The sequence below is a fragment of the Rhinolophus sinicus genome, linkage group LG05 (genome assembly GCF_036562045.2).
Source record: "Rhinolophus sinicus isolate RSC01 linkage group LG05, ASM3656204v1, whole genome shotgun sequence".
In the NCBI taxonomy this organism is placed as follows: domain Eukaryota; kingdom Metazoa; phylum Chordata; class Mammalia; order Chiroptera; family Rhinolophidae; genus Rhinolophus; species Rhinolophus sinicus.
This window is the reverse complement of record NC_133755.1, coordinates 148,619,849-148,641,876: the sequence shown is the minus strand read 5'-3', so window position 1 is coordinate 148,641,876 and position 22,028 is coordinate 148,619,849. Positions and strand designations below refer to the sequence as shown.

Below are 22,028 nucleotides of genomic sequence, written 5' to 3'. Positions count from 1 at the left end.
CATAAAGAAGAAAGATCCAGGGCATCTCAAGCACAAGACTTCAGGAAGTTGCCAAAACCTCAGAAATCAAGATAAAAATATTTTAACGCAGTGTGTTTTTTTCTTTCCGCAAATCAAAATGAGTGCAAAAAATCCACAATGAACACACTATCAAAATTTTAAATAAAGATGTGACCCTGTACTTGTACAACTCAGCCTCTTGCACCTCACTGTAGCACTGAACCTGGCCCAGTAACTTCTCTGAAAGAATGAAGTGCAAATATAAAAATGATGTCAGGTTAGTTGTGTTATGTAAATGTCTGCCTTTGTAATACTTAGGACTGTGGAAGGAGAAGAAAATGTAGCTTGGAGAACAAAGCCCAATCAAGGTATATGGTGTGATGTAGACCTTTACACCTCAATCTGTAGATTGAGGATGAGGTTAAGTTTTTGGGAAACAAATAAGAAACTAGAGAACTAGAACAAATGATGCAGTACGTAGTCCATGTTTACACTAGAGCTGTTTTACAATTTCAATATGCTCCTAAATCTAGTGATAGCTGCTTCAATAAGCATTCTTTTCCATTTTTGTTTTGTTTTTAAAGTCAAATCATAGTTCCAAAATGTACAAGAACCCGAACGTTCAAAATGTCAGGTGTACATCGTCTGGCTCCTAAAAGCAAATGAACCACTTCAACAGCAAGTTTTAAAAAGCTGTTCTTAAGATGCATTTAACTTCTCAAGCATTACAATGGTGAAAACAACTATCAAAAGATGAGTCATTGTGACAGTAGAGAAAACGGACATTCATGAGAAAGTTTTCTATCCACAGAACCCACAAAAACTATCTTAGGATAACAAATGATTCTATGCCTGACACATAGTAGGTACTCAGCACATAGTTACTGGATAAGTAAATGAATTAATGAATGAATGAAAGTTGAAACAAAGACTGGACACAGGTAGAAAAGGACTAGATTGTAAAGAGCTTTGAAACAGAGACAGTGGGTTACTGAGCAGAGGTTTAACAAGCAAAAAAAGTGGCTCTTTGAAGGAAAAAAAAGGATGAGTTGATAGTAAGCAAACAATAAATCCAACTGTAAGTCTCCGGAATTAATCTTGGCATTGGACAATAAAATCCCACCAAAGGGTGAAGACAATAAAACTGGAGTAAGGATGGTGTGGCAGAAACTGCCAATTGGCTCCCAAGAGCTCTTCTCCCCTGCTCTAAAGATAGAAATTGTATCTGGGTACATAGCTAAGAACTATATTACCAAGTCTCCTATGCTGCTAGATATGGCCATGCAAGTGATTTTTTTTTTCATTTAAACATGAGCTATAAGCAGAAGTGATGTATTCCACTTCTAGGTTATACCTTAAAGAGAGGGGAGTGTGGTCCCTCCCTCCTCTTTCTGAAAACTGGACTGAAGCGACCAATGCTGGTGAGCAATCACTCATTCCCCAGGTGGACAAGGACCATGCCTTGGGAATGGCAAAGCAACAAGATGGAAGGAGCCTGCATCCCTAACATGGTAAAGCCATCATACCATCTCTGGACCATCTACTTGGGCCATCCATAAGACAAAACTAAACTTACATTATGTGTAATCACTGTTATTTTTGGACTTTGTTGCAACTACGAAACCAATGTCTTAACTAATATAAATGAATGCAAAACAAATTTCAAAATGGAAAAATCCATGAAATGTGGTGATAGGCTAGAGTGAATGAAGGAGAACAATGAGCTGAAACAATTATAAGGTTTTATATTTAGGAAACTAGGATAACAAAAATCACTAACAAAAAAATAGATGAGAAGGTGAGCTGGTGGAGATTAGATGATGGCAGTATCAGAGGGATATGTATGGTAAGTAATTGGAATTATAGGCCTGGAACTTAGTTAAGAGGAGAAAATTGAAAATGAATATTAGAGTGCATTTATAGTATTGATAATCGAAAAGATGAGAACTGATAGAATCTCAAACTAGAAGACATCAGAGTGTATTAAAAACTGAATGACAAGGTATCCTCACAGAAGGCAGGAGAAGGAAGCAGTAATCAGCAAAGGAAAAAAAAAAGAAAACCATTTTCTTGATAAGAGAAGGGTAATGATTGAAAATATGGAATAATAGAACTAACCTTAATCCAAGATGACAAAGAAATTTAAAAGGATGTTGATGTGGTCTAAATTTTCTTAAATCTGTTTAATGGTCTCACGAAAAATTAAAGCAATCATTTCTTGAAATAGAAAAGCATTCATCAGAATTCTGAACAAGCCAGATCTCAATCATACTTAAGTTTCAATTTAAATTTCCAGAATTCCCAGACAGCAAAGAACAAACTACAGGTAATTACATCATTTCCTCCTTTCTTCTCACAACAGAGGGAGAATGAGGTGAGAGGAATACAGGGACATGGAAGCAGAAGTGTTTTGCTCCTTTCAGAAGGCTGATGTTTATAAGTGGAAATGATAAAATGAAATAAGAGTCTCGTCCCCAGATTTATTAACTTACACTCAAAGATACACGGGAATCTAAATTTCACATTGAAACTTTGAAGTTAATAAAAGGCTGGCAACATGGAAGCCAGCTGTTACGTACAAGAAGCCAGAGTTTGGAAATCTGTATCACATGTCAGATGCATTCCCATTATTGAAAGGTCACCAGCATTCCAGAACATTCAGGCAACATTGTTGGACCGTGCTGTCCAACAGTTTTGTTCCCCACCTGGTGTTGGCAATCCAACCAGGAGGGCATATTTTAGGGAGAAGACAGACCAGAGATTTCTGTTTTTCATTCCACTATCCACTTCAGATTGATGAAGTTCACCAGGTTAGCTTTTTCTGAAGATTGTTTTCTCTCTAGCTTTAGCTTGCAGAATTCTCCTTAGAGCTGCCCAAGGGACATCAGGGGAAACGTCAGGATTCTTTACCACTACATTTTCATTGAAACCAATCATAATAATTGCCTTTGATGAAAAATTGATATTCCCCTCCTTTCCTTTGAAGAAAAGTCTGTTAGTAATCTCCTTTTCCTCCTCACATCATTGCATTATCCATGGTCTTTAAACTGCTCCAGGGATAGTTTTTGTCCTTGTTTCTAGTGTTACATTTGAGTTTCATCATCAACCTTTTTTTAAATTATTCATACTGGCTTGAATTTTAGAATCCCACCGTCCACCCTACCCCGGCTTTTTACATAATGACCAGACATCACTATTCATTCCCCCAAGTAACTCAGGGTGAGAAGTTCTGCCCTAAAATGATCTCTCCTTTACAACGGTTGCAAAATACCTTAGCAAAGGTTGCTGTACACCATCAAACTAGCTTGAGGGGAAAATAAAAGTTTTGAGTTTTGAGTTAGTGTAAGTATAAGGGGAGTGTCCGTGTGTCGGGGGTGGGGGCAGGAGGGATTGTGTGTCATGGTACTTAGTATTCAGCATGCAAAACTGTCATGCTTCACCCCCATCTGTTCTGCCCATCTTCTTAGGTGTGGCTTGTGTGGTTCTAAAATTCCTGGCATTTAGCACAGAGTCTGAAAGCCACTCTAACCATTCCGGAAAGCCCCTTTCTCTACCCTTTTACCATGTGTCATATAAAAACCACAGAACCAAAGCATCAGATGAAAATTTATTATTAACTACGTACTGCTTTTTAATGTTTGCTTGCAAAGCTTCAATGAAGGAAGTAACTTTTACATCGTTCCAACAATATTAAACTTCTTAGCCTATATTACTTTCTTCCCTATATCATAACACTCAAACACCAGGAAATCAGCTCATAAGCCTTTAATGGGTCCCATGCAACTCACAACACTTAAGTAGGTACATCAGTGGCTAAAGAGAAAACTGAGGCATCACAGCTGATAAACGAACTTTGAGGTTTATAATAAAACAGTGTTAAAATCTTAAGTACTAGCCTCCATACTGTTATATTCATACTAGCAGATTTAGATCTGGCATTCAAACATTTAGGCTCACAAAAGAAAGCCAATGAAAACTATGTTGTATAGGAAAGAAGCAAAGAGTTGTTGAGTGCTCACTATTTTCCAGATATCTTAAACATTCTCTCACCGCATACTTAACAAAAGCCCTCAGAAGCAAATAGTAATACCATTGGATGCCTGAGGTTATCATAAAGCCAGAGCCAAGCAGTGTCAAGATTTGAACCCAGGTCTGCCTAACACAAAGTCATATTGACTCAGTAATAGCAGGGGTGCTTGACTAAGTCAACCCATAGGAGCAGCAAAGAATAAATATGTGCGAAAGTAGAGTTGAGGAACTCTACTTTAGTGGTCACTTAAGATATGCCACATTTTTATTTAGTGGTCACTTAAGATATGCCACATTTCAAAGTGGTTTTGATAAGACATCCTACTAGCATTATATTTTAACACCAGATGCCCCATCTCCACCTTGACAAGATCAGTAACCTGTTCAAAGCAGCCTGATCTGTTTTTTAAAAAGTATAGCAATGTCCTTCAAGGCAGTTCAGGACTAGCATTAAATGTGTTGTCATCTTGCATGTTTTCCAGAAAATGATGCGACATACTCCTAGAGTAACAGAGGTAGGAGGTGGGAGAGGAATACAAAAAACCATTTTAAAAATTGTTTTTGAAATAGATATTAATACAGTGTGGTGCCTCGTTGGGTAAGGCAAGATGCTCTTAAAAAATGGACATAATGACCTCTTACAAAACAATAAGCCCTTGGCACTTTAGTTCCCTCTGCACAGATAGCCTAGGGGAGCTTTAAGGGATTTTGCAATCTTAACCTTCTTGAGTCTGGTTACGATGCAGTGTGTCAATGGTAAGAACACTGGGCAAAGGAAGCCAGACAGTCAATAAAGTTTGGTGAGAGAAAGCTAAAGCTGGGAGAGATTCTAACACTAAAGGCAGTGTAACGCTATGCACACAAGCTTTGGAGCCAGGCTGGCTCTAGAACATAACAGCTATAACTTGGGCAACTTCAGCCCAACTTTCCTTAGTCACATGTGGAAATAAAATTTCTGCCTCACAGAATGTTATGAAGATTAAATGAGACAATGTCTGAAAAGTACTTAATATAATGCCTAACACATAGTGCTTAATAAACAATAGTCATTATTAGGATGTTCTTTATACTAAAGTTCTTTACACTTTAGAAGATTAAATGACTAGCACGAGATCACAGGCCATTTCTTTATTGGGGGGAAGTGACTATAAACTCAGCTCCATTTAAAACCAAATTTCTTCTAAATAACCAATTACCAACATAGGACCAGAAAAGGTCTGTGAAAATTTCAAATGTACTTTAATTTTTTTTCACTAATAAAATTGACTGTGCAGCCAACTCTTTTTCCTCTTCCTGATCTCCATTTCCTTTCAAAACAAAGTCTGTATGAATGCCTATGTGTTATTTTGGGGGCTGAAGGTGTCCCTCTTACTCGTAGATCTACTTTGTCCTGCTATTCTCAGTCATTGCTATTTCTTTCTCCTGTAGTCCACACACACACACACACACACACACACACACACACACACACACACAAGACATGTATTAGAGGAATCTTATTCAGAGGCATGTGTATTTGCTAACTATTTAATATGTTGCAGGTTTAGATGCTTCTGTTAAATAAGATACAGATTCTTAGTTTCAGCTTTTGAATAACATTAAGAAAAAATGAGAAATAGTATTTTGAGATAAATCCATTCTTAAAGGTCTTTAGAAGAGTGACTCTTGGGCACTATCTGTAAGAACAATCCCTGTGAAGTAAACTGACTGAGTTAAGATTTCATACTTAGTTCATCAATAAAGACGGCTTACATGGAAATACTCATGTCCTTATTTATCTTTACTAAGGGATGCAGGCTAGCCTTATTTCTTTTTGTCATTATTGCTGTCATCATCGTCATTTTAAGGGTTTTTTTTTAAAAAAAAACCCAGGTAAATGGGTCAACTAAAAAAAAAAAAGCTTCACTTTTCTGATTCATGATCCACCTAGACCTGGAGAGGTATTTATCGCAGGCCACTGCATTAGGCTGTACAGACTGTGCACTTCACAACTGCCATTTACACTGTGGTCCAAGGAACACACACAGCTGAATTTAAAACTGTTTCCATCAGTAAAGTCCAAATCTAGCGTAAAAGAGTCTTGATAACTTTCTACAATGATGTATTTTTCCCTAGACTGCTGTTTACTAGGCACACTAAATTCTTTACGTTAAATATATATATATTTGCTTTTTAGAGATGAATTAACTTATTTAGATATGCTTTACTTCAAGACATTGTTCTATTCAAGGCAAGATTACAAATAGGACAAAAAAGAGAAAAAAATACACAAAAATATATTTAATGTCAAAATTATCTCCTTCCTTGAATCTGAGAATGACTACATGTCTCACACTTAGGCCTGTGACATTCATTACTAGCTGAATTTACACCTCCTATAACAGCACCTTGTTTATGTCAGGATTTATTTGGCTCAGAGAAAAATGGCAGATGCAGTGGTGATTCACTAAAACTAATTCTCAGTGAAGCAGCTGCTGTGCAAAGCTGTGCTTCACACATCCATCATTTGCTGATTGTCGCAGCTAGTTCGGTCACATCATCTGCTCACTCTATTGATTTTGTGGTTGTTGATATTTGGATTGCAGTATTACTGTTGTCATATCACGCTACACTCGTTGAAACAACAGCATCTTGCGGGACTTCAAAAATATGAGAAAAATCCACATAATCATAAAAATACAACCACTCTGTGAAAGAGGTGGTAAAAACAGCATTTGTCCTAAATGCTAAGAAACTAACTGCTTTTCAGCAGAATGAATCCACTCACCTCTATGTTTCTCTTAGGAGTTGGCCTCAGTCAAGCACGATCCAGCAGCATCACAAATACCAGATTTGGTGTTATGGGTTGAATTGTGTCCCTGAAAAGATAAGTTGAAGTCCTAACCCCCACTACCTGTGAATGTGATCTTATTTGGAAATAAAGTCTTTGCATATATACCAATAACAAAGATGAGGTCATAGAGTAGTAGCGTAGATCCTTAATCCAATATGACTGGTATCCTTATAAAATAAGGGAGGACAATATGAAGATAGAAGCACACAGGGAGAACGTCAAATGGAGATGGAGGCAGAAATTGGAATGATGCATCTACAAGCCAAGAAATACCTGTGGCTACCAGAAGCTGGAAGAGACAAGGAAGGACTCTCCCCTAGAGGCTTCAGAGGGAGCATAGCCCTGCCAACACTTTGCTTTCAGACATTTAGCCTCCAGGCTGTGAAAGACTACATCTCTGTTGTTTTAAGCAACCCCTTTTGTGGTACTTTGTTTGGCAGCCCTTTGGTGATGGTGAAGAAATACCAAATCACTCCTCTAGGGCATAGGTATAGACTGTGTTGACCTAGGGAGCCATAATGGTTGAAGAGACTCCTTTTTCGGGGCATATTTACTCAGATTAGATAATTTTCTCCAATTAGAGCATCCTTAAGTATATAGATGATTCCTAAGATAAGTCAAGATCAAATGAATAGATCTTTAGTAGTCACACAGCAGCCTAGCCAACTGTTCTCCTGTGTCTTTCCTTGAGGAAAGAAAAGTCTGTGAGACTGTGCCTTTTTAGAACTTTGCTTATCTCTATGTTTTACACCTTATGTCTCTCTGTCTGCTCCCCTAAAGATGGTTTGCAGCCAATGACGAGTAAGATTCCCCACGGGGAGGAACAACTCAAGCCAGGTGGAACTGCTTAGGGACCCCCGATGAGCTGCCTTAGAAGATCCAAAAAGGAGCCTTGCCTCCCCTTCCCCCCTGCCTGGGAAAAGCCATTGCTGACTCAGCTTCCCTCTTTTACCTGATTGTGAGAGAAGTCATGAGGACAATAAAGATCAGTTCTCTCCACTTATCTCAATGGAGCTGTTACAATATGAGAGACTTGTCCCTGAGAGGGCACATACCATAATTAAGACATCATGGGACTTTGTGCTTCATCTGTTGACAGACAAAGAGTGATTGGAATAAACATTTTTTCTGCTATGATGTATGAGTCTCCCAGACCGTGTAAGAAACAATGTTACTTTCTTGTATTTGTATGAGTGTCAATAAAAGCCACCACTGTGAGATCCCTGGTCTTCTGAGATTTAACTGCATTAAGTCTCTGTTTCTTTCTTTCTTAAAAACTTAACCCAAAGCCGCCCCTTCTCGTATCCTCACTGCCCGTGTTGCGCTGGACGCGACAATCTTTGATTCAAAAATACACAAAAATGGCTTGAGATGAACCAAATATCCCATAACAGCTTGTATTTCTAGTGCTTCCTGGTGCTACCTCATGACCTGGTGCTATATTAACAGACACAGGGCAAAGGAAGTCAGACCGTCATGAAGTCATCACCACATTTATTCATGCCCAGAAATCCCCACACACTCGAAGACAGAGATGTATTAGAATCACTAGAGTACCTATTTCCATGAAGTTTTTCAAAGCAAAGGAAGTGGATAAGAAATGGTACAATCAGGATAAGGGAAACAATAGAAATAGGCGTAAGAAATTGAGCTATTAAACTAAACCTCCATGATTCTTTCCTTAAGCTTTTCTCTTGGAAAGTAGCAAAACATGGAAACTGGACTCAGACATCCTTGAGTCATGCTAGCTGGCTGGCTCTGTATCTTTGGGCAAGTTATACACCCTGTTTAAATTTCGACCCACTCATTAGTAAATGAGACTAATAATTCCACCAATTTTATAAAGAAAACATTTGGTAATTTTTATCATTACTAATCTCAATGCCACTTCACTCATGGGAAGAGACATTCCTCCATACCTCTGTTTTTTGTTTTTAAACCAGAAAGAAAGAAAGCCAGCTGCAAAATGGGTCAGCTTTAAAAAGTAGCCATAGTGCCATAGCCTCACTTTGACTATATGCAAGTGGATGAAAAAGAGTAAATCCTTTGCAAACATTGCTGATGAGAATTTTTCCAAAATGTTCTAATCCCTTTTTCCTGTTTGGTCAATAGAAAATACAGAACATGACAATATAGTTTTAATCATTGAGTCCCCTGCCATTTTTAATGGTCATTATTCTGAATATCAAATATTATTAGGATGATCTTTCTTACAAACACTGTAAACTAATAAATATACCAAAATATCCTTTTATAATGTATAAAGCAAGTTCACAGCGCTGACTAGATCCCCTTATAATGTCATAATGTCATCTTATTCTTTTGCTTCATTTTGTTTCATATTCCATATGTGAAATTTCAGACATCTAAAAAGCCATCTATTATGCCCTAAGTCTTTTCTTCTCGAACTGAAATAAGTATCAACTATACATAGTTTGATTATTTTCAAAACCTTTTCCAAATTGCTATTCAGCAGTTAAATTTTTGAACCTGAATATAGTTATTTATTTTTAAGGCTGACAAATTTCACATTGTTGATTTCAGTTCATCATTCGGGTCTGAGATAAATATCAACTCAACAAACGTCCATTTCATCTTGTGTCATCAACAAAGTTGAAAAAAAATGCCTTTTGATATGAAAAAAAGCGCCGCCAAGAACAATGCTACGGTGAATATCACTAGAGATTTTCCTCTACCTTGAAATGGGCCCATTCAAGAAAGAAAGGTAAATTTCATAAATACATTTTGGATCTGAAGACTTAATATGGTTAATTTAGGATGGCAATACTTTACAAATTTATCCACAAATTCAAACACAAGCCCCATCAAAATCCCAGCTTACTTTTCTGCAGAAATTGATAAACTGATTCTAAAATCCAATGGGAATACACAAAATGTAAAATAGCCAGAACAGTCTTACAAAAATCACAAAGTTGGAGGATTCACATGTCTCAATTTCAAAAGTTACTACAAAGTTATAGTAATCAAGACAGTCTGACACTGACATAACATAGACATATAGATCAATGGAATAAAATTGAGGGTCTAGACAAAAAGAAACATACATTTATTACCAATTAATTTTCAACAAGAGTTTCAAGACAATTCAATGGAAAAAAGAACAGTCTTTTTAACAAATGGTGCCAGGCAACTGGACATCAAGATGCAAAAGAATGAAGTCAGATATGTATCTCACACAATACACAAAAACTAACTCAAAATGGATATATATCTAAATGTAAGAGCTAAAACTGTAAAACGTTTAAAAGAAAAAAAAAGAGTAAAGTTTCATGACCTTGGGTTAGGACATAGTTTCTGAGATGACACCAAAAGCACAAGTGATAAAAGAAAAAATAGGTAAATTGAACTTAGCCAAAATTTAAAAATTTTGCACATGAAAGGACACCATCAAAAAGTGAAAAGATTATCCATGGAAGTGGAGAAACTATTTGCCAATCATATATCTGATAAGTGACTTGTACCTAGAGTATATAAGCGCTTCTACAATTAAATAATAAACGATAAATAACTCAATTTAGAAAATGGGCAATGGATATTAAAGCCATTTCTCCACATGGTCAATAAGTACATGAAAAGATGTGCAACATCATTAGCCATTAGGAAAATGCAAATTAAAAGCACAGTGAAATACCACTTCACACCCACCAGGATGGTTATAATAAAAAAAGAGTGACAAATGTTGGCAAGGATGTGGAGAAACTGAAAGCCTTATTCAATGTGGTTAGAATGTAAAATTGTGCAGTCTCGTTGGAAAATAATTTATCAGTTCCTCAAATTGTTAAACATAGTGTTACTATGTGACCCAGCCAATGGACTCCTAGGTATATACCCAAATGTCCCTCAACTGATGAACACATAAACAAAATGTAACGTATCTTTACAATGTAATGTTATTCAGCACTGAAAAGGAATGAAGTGCTACAACATGGATGAACCTTGAAACCATTACAGCTAAATGAAAGAAAACACATGGATGGATCCATTTGTACAAAATGTCCAAAATATGCAAATTTATAGAGACAACTTAGGCTTATGGTTTCCTAGGGCTGGTGGGGGTGGTGGTTTGGGGTAACTGGAGAGTCACAGTCAATGGTTTTAGGGTTTCTGTTTGTGGTGATAAAAATGACCTACAGTTGATTGTGATGATGGGACATGAATATACTAGAAAACACTGAATGTATACTTTAAATGGTTGACTATGATTGTGAATTATATGCCAATAAAGACATTTTTTTTTAAAGTTAAATAAATTTACTGCAAAACATCCTCAGAGGATATTAAAGTTCAGTATGAACATCTGGGAGGAATGAATGTGCAATATGGCCAATCAAGTTATCCATAGAGCCATTTGTATGTAAACTATTTTGAAAAACACTTTGATTGTAGATCCCAACTTGAGCCTTTCTCTTTTTTCTAAACGCAGGATGTAGATTTAGGATGTCAGGATGTTACATTTACCATATTTTGTATATGTTCTACCTTTTGTAGAACATGTTTTCTTCTAAAACAGTAAGAAATGCCTGTATATTCTTCTAAAATAGTAAGAAACATCTCTATGTGTATAAATATTCAATATATAAATATGAATGCTTTGTATATAGGAAGGTTTATTAAATGGGTGAGTTTTTATATGAATGGTAATATTGATTGCAGATAAACGTCAACCACTGACATTTTCTCCTCTATGCATTTACACCTCAGTTCCAAATCTGTTTCCTTGAAGAAGTCACACATTGCAACATGAAAACATGCTCTCATTGGTCACTTAATAATAGACATAATCATCCTTTAGACCACAAAATGACATGGAAAGGGGGTTGCCTCATTTTATTTTGAGCAAGTATTTGTGCTTAATGAAACAGGAATTTTTTAGCGTGAGTAACCATATGCTTATTTAATTCCAAGATATTCATGCCTTTTATGCTTTCCAGTGACTATCATTCTATACATGCAGCCTAAGCAAGGAGGACATGAGTGGTTTCGTTTATAAGAGAACAACAGATCAGAACTATAGAATTCTAGAGTTGGAAGGTGCCTTAGAGAAGAATACATTTAAGTCTTTAATCTCAATTCTCTAATTTCAGAATTGGGGTCTCAATTGCCGCAGTCTCTGAATGAGTTGCCAAGATGAAGAGTAGAGGCAGAATTAGAAACCAGGTCTTCTGAGATCCTCGCCAGTGTTCTTTTCTCTACATCATATTGTCTTTCAATACATAAGGCAACACGGGCTTCTTTGCTCTTGACCATGTTGTCAAAAACAATGAATGTGCATGAAAGTATGATAAACCCACCATGTTTCCTGGGGCTTTTCTCATGCACGTCAGCGTCCTCTAGGTTCTGCTGTGTTCAGAAAACACTTGCAGATGATTCGATGCTTGGTCTTCTCATTCATTCAGAAATTTGTCTGACATTTCCAATTTATTTGTAAAGAAAAACTAAAGTACGGAATTAATTTTCATGCTCTTTCAGAATATTTTAATATCATGCTACACAGGATAAATGTTTTCATTTTTTCTTTTCAATTTGTGCAGCTCTTTCTATTGTTGACTGTCATTCTCTGTGTCTTTTTACAGAAAAGTTTCTTGGTTTTAACTTTTTTTCTTTATTTGTATACTCTAAAGATAGCATAAGGAGAAATCTCTGAGCTAATAGATTTACAATGCTTCACTTCTGCAATTACAAATTCCTCTCCTGCTACTTCATTAAATCAATTCTAGTCACATACATGGACAACATTACCCAAAAAATGTTTACTAAATTAGAATTTCAGATGCTAGTTAAGAATATATCTCCCTTCAAACAGTGAAATTCTTGCCATAATAATCCTTGCTTAGTGATGACAGAATAATGTTTGCCTTTACTGAGTTAAAGCTTATTCAGTGGTTAGGTAGAAAAGAAATACCAAGTACCTATAGATAAAACATATAACAGGCAATGGTCTTGCAGGATGATTTCCCACTTAGTTTGATTTATCAATAGATTCATATTTCAAAATGTTTTTTAAAAGCATAGTTAAATTTTGCGTAACCTCTGAGGGAAACAGCATGGTAAGAGCTGAATATTCCTGATGCCAATAATTTTGAAAATATGTACTAACTCTCTAGCTATAAATTTAAGAACACATTCAAGTGTATTTTATGTGTGCATATAAAACCTCATTAATTTTGTTATGTAAACTAATGGAGTAAATAAAATTCTAATGTGAGGTAGAGATCTTCAAACTCATCAATAAAAAAGTTATTGTAAAGTATTTAGAAGTATCCATTTCCATGTAAATAATACGTAAATAAAAACATCTTTATTCATTCGAGAACTCCATCTGACTTCAATGTGGTAATATCCAGCTTTTTGTCCCTCATGAAAAAAATTGCTTTGATTAAAAATATTAAATAATTCAAGTCTACTATTTAATATTATTATAAAATGTTAGTTCCATTAGGCTATGATTCTATTGCATTCAAAACTATGTCTCCAGTATCTAGAAGAGTGCCAGGCAGATGGCAAGTAGATGCTTAATAAAAAGTTGTCAAATGAATATTAAATAAATGAATAACTGTAATTGTTAATATAAATATCTAACATTACCAAGTGCTTCAAATTTTCCAGGAACTATGCCAAACTCTCTATTTTGTTGCTTTTCATCCTGAAATAGCCCTATTGGAGAGGAACCACTGTCATCTCCATTTTATAGATGAAACTCAGTTCAATGAGGCTAAGTAAATACAAAAGGTTGCCCATTCAGAAAGGTTGAGTATGTAACCAAGTTCTCCCTGATTGCAGAGCCTGAGCTTAAACCCTACTCTGCAGTAACAGTAATGCTACTAATAATATTAGCAATGATATAATAATAATAATGATAGTAATAATAATAATAATATTGTTGAGCCATCCCTGCATGTTATATATGATTTTAAGCCTCATATATCTTAACTCATCTAATCTTAACAATCTTATAAATCAGATATTACTACCCCCAACTTACAGATGAGCACAAAGTATGCTATTATGGTTTTCCCTCATTTATTTTCAATTATTAAGCTTGTTTTTGTTATGGTCCTTTTTTGAGTAATCAACCAAAAAAGAAAGGTATAATTTTGGTCTTCCCCAAATATTTGGTTCCAAGTCCTACTTTTGGTGGGACCCTGACTAACCAATAAAAATGTAATGAAAATAACTTCTACTGAGCAACTGAAATATGCTAGTCAACTAAAAGGAATTATTATCATCGTCCTCTTAACATTCTCAAGATAGATATGATTATCCTCATTTCAATGCGGAGAAAACTGAAGCTGGGTAAGGTTGCCCAAGCCACAAGCTACTTGGTGTCAGGGTCAAGATTCAAACTCAGGTGTTGAGTCCAGTCCAAACACACTAACCAATTATTACGGGTGCTGCTCGTTTTCTGGAGATAAAGATTTTCCTAGACCTTTGGCAAAGTAGAATTAACTCATTCCTGAACCTGCTTCCCAAAAGTAGTCTCTTCTCTATGTGCCTTGTCACTGTGATATCAATGGCACATCAAAGCAATAAAGACAAAAGGGCACACATCACTGGACTTCATTTCAGTAGGACCCAGTGTAGTTCCTGGACAAGAAATCCATTGATAAGTTATCTGATTCACTTTCATTCCATCTTCTCATGGAATATAGTGCCTTATGGTTGTGATACTGCATTTTTCATGTTTTATCATATCCAAAGTTGACCAAATCCAGTCATAGGAATATCTCATTAATTCCTACAACTTTTCTCAGATAACAATACACTTTGTTTATTTTATGATGACTTGTATAAGAAAAGACATAATTAGAAAGAATGCTGAAAACTTATTTCCCTATTGAAGAGACCCATGTTTCCTTCAGATACCTTGTTTTCAGTGACCCCTGTTTCAGATTGAAGGTTAGAAGTTACAGCGGCCAGGAATGGTCCTGAGTCAGCTCTGCTCTTGCTAAGAACATGAGGCTCTCCCCTGGCCTTAATTTAGACAGAGTTCTACACATAGAAAGTCCCTACTACTAAGGAAAAGTAAAGCATGAACTCAACCTTGTTAACTTCCATTGTAACACGTATATTACATCATGAAAGCAATAATTGCAATCTTGAAAAAAAGGCAAAATGAATGGAGACAATTAGTGAAAAGTTAAGTCAGGCAATCAGATTTATTGCACCTCAAGGGATAATATTTAAGATATAATCTTAAAGCGCTCAAAACCTAAGCAAACATATTTCCTACTCTGTTTTAGAGTAATATATAGCCAAAAATTATACACACACACACACACACACACACACACACACACACAGTGACAAAAAATGTACACATATTTTAAGAAAGGAAAAATCTCTCATACTTGTAATACAATGATTGACGCTAGCATTCGTTTGATTAACACCATGTTTTGAGTGAACGTCATAATACATATTGCTATCCTAATTCAATTCAACTTCGAAAAGAAATATATAGATAACGTCTCTTAAAATGTGTGCTTTTTTTGGCACCCCCAATATGTATATATATGTATAGACAGAAATATACACACATATACACACACGAGCATGTGCATGTGTGTGTAATTTATGTATGTATATCATTACTTTTCTGAATGTGTAAATTGAATCTGACCCATCATTTAGTAAGGATCATTAAATTAGCATAATTATATAGTAACTAAGCCACTGCTCATATGTACAGATGCTGTCAAGGCATAATAATAAATAACGTCATCCAAACCAATTTTGCACATATTGTATCTAATATTTCCTACTAATTATTCCAGCACTAGCATAAAACCCACTAATTCCAAAAATATTTTAGAGACCTTCAGAAAATTGAAAGCACACAATATTTCTAATTATTCTCAATTAGTAAACTAAGAGTCCTGGCAGATTTTTCTTTGAAATTTGCCTGAAAGCCTAATAAATTTAATTTTAATGTATATCTTAATCAACATGACATAAAGAGCTTACTCCAGAGATTCAGGATAGCAGCAGAGAACTAGAATTTGTGACTGTTTCTTTAAGGTTATCATACACACCACCACATAGCTGATATTTAACAAAGCCTTATTTTTAGTCCCTTAATTGCTCAAGCAAAAGCTGCGTGGTTCCTGCATCCGTGAAGCTGTAGTGAGAGAACTTCTTTCGGTTATATCACTACATTGAGATGTGGGTTAAAGCCAATGTTTAAGTTGAATTACTCCCTAATTTTTCAAAGCTTAGAAACACACAGATGAAAAGAACTCAATAAATATCAATACAGTTTGCTGGAAACATCAGTGTAAGAAAGATCTGACACAGTTCTTCCTTAACTAAGATGAAAAAGGAAGCAGCCTGCAGATATCCCCCAAAACAAGAGATAATCCAAATACTTCGGTAATCATTCACTCATAAATTCCCCTCACTACTAATTCTACATATTAACCTGAAAACTAAAGCTAAATTAGCTCCAAAATATCATCTTAACATCCATCATTGATATCAATAAAAAGTAACTAATGACATTAACATTAATCACAATATTAAATTATGATGAATAGCTGCATTTTTGGTATAAACGCAATCACCAAACCTACTGCAAGCCAATTGAATAATAACTCTAAAAATATAAAGAACATTTCTAAACATTTTTTCGCAATATTCATGAGAGCTCAAAGAATTAAGTAGCCCAAAGCAGCAATTTTAGACTCAGGTTGGATAAATGGGAAAGACAAGAGCAACCAATTGAAAGCTTTCATTGTCACTCATTCATTAATTTAATAAATATGTATTGAATAACTAGAAGCTAGTGGGGGTGGGTGGGTAACGTGGTAAACAAGAAAGACAAGATCCTAAAGACTAAGGGAGATTATAGAATATATAAGTAATCAAATACATAATTTGTAGTTTTACTGAGGGCAATGAAGGGGGGAAATAAATTGTTAGAGAATAATGAGAACTCAAGGATGATCTAAATTAGATGAAGAAATTAGAGACAGCCTCACTAAAGAGGTGAACCCGGTGGAGCTGTACATGACAAATGTATTAAGTGTGCCTTGGAGAAAGCATGTGGATCGCCAGTGACCTTATCTTCACTGATAATTTACTTTTACCCACATGCCAGTGTCCTCAGTACCATATCTATAATACAGGGATGCCCTTGTTTCTCCTCTCTTCTACTCACAGGAGTCCCAACTTTTCCATCAACGTCCTTGCCCCCTCACTTCTCCCAGCTGGGCTTGTCATTGGCTGGCTGTATGTCTAAAGCTATAACTCAGTAGTCCTGCTGCGTTATGGGACCAAGGTCAGAGGAGTGAGAACCAGCCAGCTGACACGCATGGGGACAAATCTCAGTGCTGATAAATCAGTTTGGCTAAGAAGCTGTTCATGACATTATAGGAGCAATATCTTACCACAATAGTTAGGCAAATTTATTTTTCTCAAATTCAAATACTATATTTAAAATCTCTTTAGGTGGAGAAATTTTATTTAGTTCCCTATGAACTGGTCCTTTCCAATTATTTAGGAATATGCTTAAAATCTTAGTGTTTAGTTTACCTAAAATAAAAATGAGATTTATGCTATCATTGCTACCCATATTCTTAAAAAGAGGCAACTAACTGTTGGCTAGTTCATCATGGTGTCCCTAGAAAATAAATATATAGGCAATCTAAAAACTTCTTACTTGATCTGTATAAGCAGCAGAGTTCTAGGACTAGTGAACAGCTGTCTATTTTGAATTATCCAAACAGAGTCACAATCTCTCAATCAATTCTTAGTCTTGACCTAGTTTACAAACCCAGATCCATGAATGATGGGCAGGCTGGCTCCCCTTGAGAAACTGTTATACTAACAAAAATTCATATTGTTGATCTTTTTCCCAGCTCTCCAAAAGAACCTACAACCATTTACTAGGGCAACTGCATACTAGGGAAAGGAAAATAGTCAGGCTCTTTACAGATTACTGGACACTGACTTTGAAGTGACACTAGTATCAAGAGATCCAAAATGTCACTTGAACCACTAGTTGGAGAAAGGGCTTATGGAAGTCAGGTGATCGGTGGAGTTTTAGCTCAGGTTGGTCTCACAGTGGGTCCAGTGGGTCCCTGAACCCAGCCTATGGCCATTTCCCCAGTTCTGGAATGTATGATTGACATGAACATACTTAGCAAATGGCAGAATCATATTGGCTCCCTGACCTGTACAATGAGAGTTACTGTGGTAGGAACAGCCAAGTAGAACCCACTAGAACTGCTTCTACTTAGAAAAACAGTAACCAAAAGCAAAACTGCATTCCTGGAGGGACTGCAAAAATTTGTGCCACCATCAAGAACTTAAAGGCCATAGGGATGGTGATTCCCACCACATCCCCTTTAACTCACCTATTTGTCCTGTGTAGGGACTTCTACCTCAGAGAAATTCCTAGAGGGTCTAGTGGCGTGGAGCATGTGGACACACTCCTTCCAAGGTGAAGGTTAAGCTGTGGCATCTGGCCTTCCTACAACCAAAAGAGAAGCACAATGCCTGGTGGGCCTTTTGGATTTTGGAAGCCACATATTCTTCACATGGATGAGCTACTTTGGCCCATTTACTGGGTGTCCCAAAAAGCTGCTAGTTTTGAGTAGAGCCAGAACAAGAGAAAGTTCTGCAACAAGTCCAGGCTGCTGTTTAGATGATCCAGCACATCGCATAGCACTTGAAGTGCCAGTGGCAGAACAGAGAGGCTGCTTGGAGCCTCTGTGAGGCTCCTCCAGGTGAATCACAATGCAAACCCTCAGGATTTGGAAGAAAACTCTACCGTCCTCTGCCCACAACTACTCTCCTTTTGAAAAACAGCTTTCAGCTTACTACTGGACCTTAATAGAAAATAAACGACTAACCATGGGCCACCAAATTACCATGGGATCTGAGCTGCCCGACATGAACTAGATGTAGGACCCACCAAGCCACAAAACTGGGCCTGTACAACAGCACTCCAATCAACTAGAAGAGGTAGATATGAGATTGGGCTCAAGCAGGCCCTGAAGGCATAAGTAAATGTCATGAGGAAGTGGTACAAATGCCCATGGCTTCTACTCCTATTACGTTACCTTCTGTCTACCAGCCCATACCTGTTGCCTCATGGGGAGTTCCCTAAAACTAGTTGACTGAGGAAAACTTGAGCTAGGTTTACAGATGGTTCTGTATAATATGCAGGCACTACCCAAAATTGGACAGTTGGTACACTCCAGACCCTTTCTGACACATCTGTGAAGGACAATGTTGAAGGGAAATCCTCCCAGGGGGCAGAACTTTGAACAGTGCTGCTAGGTGTTCATTTGATGGGAAAGAGAAATGGCCAGAGGTACAAAACTGTGCTGACTTACAGACTGTGGTCTATGACTTCACTGGATGGTCAGTAATTTGGAAAGAAAATAATTGGAAAATTGGTGATAAGGAAATTTGGGGAAGAGGTATATGGATAGAACCCTCTCAATGGGCAAAGAACATAGAGATATTTGTGTCTTATGTGAATGCTCACTAAAGGGTCACCTCAGCAGAGGGGGATGTTAATAACCCAATGGACAGGATGACCAATTTTGTGCATATTGTGCCTTTGCCATAACCACTGCTGTGATTGTCCAATGGGTGCATGATTAGCGGCCATGACGGCAGAGGTGAAGATTATACCTGGGCTCAGTAACATGGAATTGTTCTCACCAATGCTGACCTGGCTACAGCTACCACTGAGTGTACAATCTGCCAACAGAAGATACAGTACTGAGTTCCCAATATGGCACTATTCCCCAGGGAGGTCAGCCAACTACCTGGTGCCAGATTGATTATCCTGGACTGTTTCCATCATGGAAGGGGCAGAGTTTTATTCTTACTGCAATAAACCCTCTGGATATAGATTTGCTTCCCCTTCATGCAATACTTCTGCCAAAACCACTATACCTGAATTTAAAGAATGCCTTATGCATCACCATGGTATTCTACATAGCATGCTTCTTTTCAGGGAGCTCACTTCACACCATAGGAGGTCTAGCAATGCTCATGCACTAATATTACCATATCCTCCTACTCCCTCCAAAATGGGTCTCTGAATTTCAGGCCCCAGCCCCAAACCCAACCCTGGGCTCCCACTCTTTGTGATCAGACCTCTTTGTTTATCTGCCTGGATATCTATTGCCTACTTCCAGACTCTCTGTCACCATGGCCTGCCCACCTGCTGGGACACCATCTGTTACACCTTGCTGGTCTTCCTGGACTCCTTCCTACCCCTTGCCTTTCAGGACTGCCTCCTCCTGTTGCCAACATCATTCTCCCTAAATAATAAGCCCACTGGCCTGGCTGGACTTTCTCCCATCAGCTGAAATAAGCTCCAATTTCAGTTGCCTCTTTCACACTGGTGGGCATGTCCTGTCTTTAACAAACAAACTAATCTATCCCTCTACCACCAAGCTCTTATTCTGACATTAGACTACTCTATGCCATATAAAATATTTAAATTTAACAGGTTTCAAGCTTAATTAAAAGAGACTGTGAATTGTTTAACAAAGAGTTATGGGTATGTGATAAGTCTAAAAAGATAGAAATCATGTACCAACGTGCACTAAAGAAACCTGATAAACAGTGGAATATTTTCACTGACACCACAAGCTATCATCAAATTGTTTTCCAAGCAGCTTCATCGAATAGCACATTTATAAAGACAGAAATTGAAAAATAATAAATGACATTAACCCTTTAGAAGGTGAACAAAATGTCTACACAATGTGAAAACAAGTTCCAAGACCAATTAATAGGTGCTGTCACAGTCTATATACAACTATGAGATACTGTATATAGACATTTTGCCTAGATTTTAAAGCAAATCTTTAGTTATGCATATGTGCCTTAATTTAAAACAAATGACAAAAAAAAATCAATGGTTGATCATATAGCCCTAACACTGCATAGAAACTGTTTTCACCAGCATAAGTTAAAGGTGTGTTTTTAAAAAGACAAGAAACAGAAACTTAAAATGATACAATCTTCAAACTGGACTCTTATAGACATCAAATCCAGTGAAGTCCAATCACATTAAAATTTTATGAAACAATCAGTCATATAGGCACTATTCTAAGTGCTTTACAAATATCAACTGATTTAATCTTCTTAGTAATTTTTTAAGACAGATTCTATTCACGGATGAGAACCTGAGACAGAGAGGTTAGTAATTTGCCTAAGGGCAAACAGCTAATTAATGACACACGTGGGACTCAAATTTGGCAACCAATGATTTGATCCACTGCACTGTGCTGTACCTCTGAATAATAGACTTAATAAGACTCATGTAGCTAGACAATGGCAAAGAAAGGTATAGAATAGAGATTAGATTTTCAATATTCAGTGCTCTTTCCACCAAATCGGTTATGATGTTAAAATGTTCACCTAGTGTCAGAAAGACTATGAAATCCCATATGATGGGCTGGTAAATTGCCATAAGCAAAATAGCCAAAGAAATATTATATATAACACTGAAATTACAACTTGATGTGATGTAATTAAGCTATGATATGCATTTAAATACTCAAAATAGATTCCACAAACTAACACATACAATAATTTTAAATGAAGTGGCTCATTTTGGGGTGGCCCGCTAGTAGTCAGCTCACAAAGTTGAGTCATGTTCCACATGATATATGAATCACAAATAACCACAAACTAAACAAAACCAAAGAGGAGCTTCCTTCACAGATAGGCAATGTGGATATCACTTTGAGGGCCATCATCCTTTTAGCCACCCTTCAGCAGCCATGCCCACACATACTGAACTGTTAGGCACTGAAGACTTTAATAATAATCAGCAGCTGAAATATTCATGACATCTTCCAGCAATTTTAAAATACATCATCTGAGACAATAATAAAAATCAGCTTATGTGCACGTTTTGGACAATGATTTCATCTTTTCAAAAGTTACATTCTTGAGAGGTTGTATTTAAAAACAACCATAAGCACTTATACTTTCCTAACAATTGTTGTTGTTGTTTTATGACTATAGTTGCAATTTCTAACCTACAAGGTAGGGTAAGAAGTTGACATTAATCAAAAATGTTATATGTTCTCAAGCATCTATAAATTAGGATTTTATAGGTTGAACTTATTTGTAAAATAATCAAATTACATAATTTTATTAAGAACTTAAT

The 22,028-nt window shown here is 36.7% G+C and overlaps 1 protein-coding gene across 7 annotated transcripts in view; it reads right to left on the bottom strand.

Annotated features, from left to right (window-relative positions):
- The window catches only part of PKIB (cAMP-dependent protein kinase inhibitor beta), a 98,181-nt gene that overhangs the window by 43,592 nt on the left and 32,561 nt on the right, over positions 1–22,028 (bottom strand). For 2 of the 7 annotated variants that reach the window (XM_074333507.1, XM_019740965.2), the window contains exon 3: positions 6,797–6,887. The exons of 3 other annotated variants lie outside the window; for them this stretch is intronic. The gene's annotated coding sequence lies outside the window, so the exon portion shown is untranslated. Of the gene's footprint in view, positions 1–6,796; positions 6,888–18,237; positions 18,354–22,028 lie in introns of all 7 variants that reach the window. 2 more of the 7 variants (XM_019740967.2, XM_019740964.2) reach the window with 1 other exon arrangement.